Below are 4042 nucleotides of genomic sequence, written 5' to 3'. Positions count from 1 at the left end.
TCAGTCTTATCGCACACCTGTGTCTCTACATAGGGCAGGTCTGAGGGCGGATACAAATTGTCCCAGGTGCGGGACAGGTGATGCAGACTTTTGGCATATGTTGTGGGAGTGCCCCACGGTGCTTGCTTTCTCCAATCTCTGTTGCCTGCCTTATGTATGTTTGGCCTTGATCTGGAGGAAACACACTCCCTTATGATATATAGATACATCTTGTGCCTCACCACATTGGCTAAAGTGCTGATTGCATGATATTGGTTCTCTACCATGTCCCCCAGCATTCCTCATTGGAGGGCACTGGTCAGCGAGGTTTCGGGGCATGAGAAATTTGTACACCAGACACATTGTTCCCTTACCCATTATCATGCAAAATGGGACAGATGGAATGACTCCACTCTGGATAGGGATTCACCCAATTAGAGGCATCAAGGGGCTTCTACAACATATTGTACTTTTTACCTCTCTATTGACACTATTAAAATACTGTTACTGCTGCACCCCTATAATGTAATTGTTGTGCTGCTAGAATATCCTCATTGTATTTACTCTGTATATCTCTTTTATACCCCTTTCACACTGCACTTGTTAAACGGTATATTGCCGTTTTTTTCCCACTTCAAAATGTTTAAGGCTGCAGTGCCAGAGTTGATTTACCGGTTAAAGAAAACCAGTATTTCAAAACGTTTAAAAAGCAGAGTCCTACACGTTTCAGAGCCGTTTTTTATGCAGTGAGAATGGCTCTGAAACAGTATTTAGTAAAAACAACAGATTACAGACCTGTGATAGGCTGTCCCCTGCATTCTGCCTTGAAACATGTTCAGGGGATTAAACGGGTTGACTGATGTGAATGGTACTTAAACGGTATATAAAACGGTAATCTACTGCAATGTGAAGGCTCAGACCCGTTTTAAACACTGTTTAAAAATACCGTTTTTTGAAACGTTTTGGCAGTGTGAAAGCTGTATTAACGTGAAAACACTGCAAATGTACTCAAAGCAAATTCTTTATTATTTATGTATATCTAGATGCATTTTATGGAGTCACATGACAAGGTTTCTTTTTTTTTCTTCTTCTTTTGTATGTTTATGTTTCGCATATCTAAAAATCAATAAAAAAAAACGACACAATTAAAAAAAAAAAAAACTCCATACCATGGTTTTAGATTGTCAACTCACAGATTCCAACGACCCTTGACTACAGTTTCTAATGGCCTAGGATCCATTTCTGCTTACTCCTGCCACTCTTATAACTCAGAAGACTTTGACTGCTTATGCTCCTTCTGGAGAATTTAACACCAAAGACCTATTTAAACGTCAATGGAGACAAGTTCAAAGACTTGCAAACACATTTTGGGACAGGTGGAAAAGACAGTACTTGCCAAACCCAACCTGAAACCAGATGACATTGTGCTCATCAGAGACTGTCAGGCACAACATAACTAGTGGCCTTTAAGGCCAAGTAAGGATGGGAAAGCCTATAAGGTTTAGGTCAAGATCTGTAAACTAGGAGAGACTAAGTTGTTTCTCAGACCAGTATCTGAACTGTTCTTTCAGTTATCGTCTTAGAGTTTATTATATGGTAACAGCGATACTAGACTCCCTGTCTGGTATCGCTGGTACCATATATTAAACCTGTCATGCCTTTTCACATAGATTTCTGTTGTATTCATTTGTTTTCTGTGATTTACATTAACATAAACAATTCCCTCCAATGGTCAGCACAGAACTAAATCTCAGTAGAAGTATTTTATTCATTTTAGCTCTCTGTAGTTAGCTTAGCAATGCATTATGGGCTATAGATGCCCATAATAGATGCCCATATAGATGGACTCAGGCAGACCTATTTCACATTACATACAAAGTCATTCATTTTGAGAGCAAAAATGCTCACGCTAGTTAAAAATTAAATGAGGTTAGTGTTGGGAGCTGGAGAGGGATTCAGGCATTATCATAAATGATAGAATGGGTAATAGTGCACACTGCTCGAGTGCAGCAGCAGAAGCTAACAGGACCTTGGCATGCATTAAAAGGGGAATGGATTCAAGAGATGCCAGTGTGATAGTACCACTTTATAAATCGTTGGTAAGGCTTTATTTAAAGTATTGTGTCTAGTTCTGGGCACCTCACCTTAAAAAAATATATAAATGAACTGGAATTGGTTCAGAGAAGGGCAACTAAATTAATAAGGGGTCTTGAGTCAATAGAACATAAAGATAGGCTAACCAGGCTGAATATGTATTCACTTGAAAAGCTAAGACTGAGAGGTGATATGATTAGTATGTTCAAATACAGGATGGGAAATCATAATGAGCTTGGAGATGACTTATTCAGTAACAAGGCTGTACTTATAACGCGTGGGCATGCACTAATAGTTAAAGAGACAAAACTTCTTATGGAATTAAGAAGATGTTTCTTCACTGTGAGAGCGGTTAAGTTATTGAACTCTGCCAGAAAATGTGGGAATAGCAACCACAGTAAAGTAGTTTTTAAAATAAAACTGGATGCATTTATGGACACAAAGGGAATGATATAGTTATTCGCTAGTCGAATTAGATAAGTTGAACTTGATGGACTAACGTCTTTTTTCAACCTAAATTACTATGTTACATGGTCCAGCCTGGTACAGCATTCAATGGGTATTTTATCACTCAAAATGTGTCACCCTAATTGGCCAGTGCTCCCCTTTCCCTTCAGAGTTCAATTCAAGCTCATCACACTCACTTACAAAGTAAACAATCTCTCCCACCTATATATCTGACCAGTGGCGGAACTAGAGAGTAGAAGGCCCAAGTGCAAGCATATGCTTTGGGCCCACACCAACTTGCCTCTCACCACCTCCACTAAAGAAAAACAACACAGTATGTTGTTGTAATGAGTGCCCATGGCTGTGCTCAAATGCCCCCAGTGTCTCACCAACATGCACCTCCATCACCACAATACACTGCAATACATCACTATACTACATTACCAGATATGCTGCATACATCGCTCCACTACATCACCACAATACGCTGCAATACATCACTCCACTACATCCCCAAATACATTGCACACATCCCTACATTACATCATTATACTACATCCCCAAATACGCTGCATACATCACTACACTACTAAAGGACTGCACCCTCCTTAGTTATGGGCCTGCGTTGACTGGCTGGCTACTGTATTCTACTACAGGGGTAAATCCAGAAAAAATTACGGGGGCACTGTGTTGTAGGTTGCTGGTGTGGTCAGGTAGAGGAGTATGGATGAAACCACAATGTTGTTGCAAGGGTTGTAGAGGAGGAATATTGGGAGACAGGAAAGAGGAGGAGGAGTGGGAGAGCAGGAGGAATACGGATGTGGGCTGCAGGACACATGGTTTGCCAGCACCCTCAGTCACCACTACTTCTGTCCCTTTACCTATGGCTTGCTGTTGCCCAGTGAAAAAATTGCAGAGAGCGCCAGCTTATAACCATGTCATTGCTGTAATCTAAATGCACCGGTGAGCATCCTGTGGTGCCTTGAACCTTGAAAAAGGGCTATTTTTAAGCTCGAAACGCGAAAGTAAGACATCTCAGCGACACTCTGTGCTCCCCCATTGGTGGTTCACAAGACCTGCCAGCTCCTTTTATTATTTTATATGTTTGTTTGGGTTTATTTGACCCCTGTTTTATCTGTCAATTTTTTATGGAATAAAAACATCCTTTTTGAGGATCAACCATCACCTGCTTCTTTCCTGGGACCACCTGTGAGAGGGACAAACAAAGAAACCTTTCTGCGCACATAGGGCTTGGTCCCTAGGTGAGTGTTGGACATAAGGGGTGAATCTGTGAGAGTGAAGTTGTGTTACAGAGGAAATTATCAAAGATACCTTTATATGCAAATAGGGTATTGATATAAGGTCAGTATCGATCTAGCAGGTGCGTGGTTGCTGATGGTAATGTTTTTGATATTGGAAGTTGAATGGGAGAAAGACCATCGAATTCCAAGTACAAAGAAACCCCTATATGCACATAGGGCTTTGATTTAAGGTCAGTTAGCATCATAGGTCCCCCCGTCTA

Source organism: Crinia signifera, chromosome 3 (assembly GCF_055691185.1).
Source record: "Crinia signifera chromosome 3, ASM5569118v1, whole genome shotgun sequence".
NCBI classification, from domain to species: Eukaryota; Metazoa; Chordata; class Amphibia; order Anura; family Myobatrachidae; genus Crinia; species Crinia signifera.
This window is presented reverse-complemented; position numbering follows the sequence as displayed.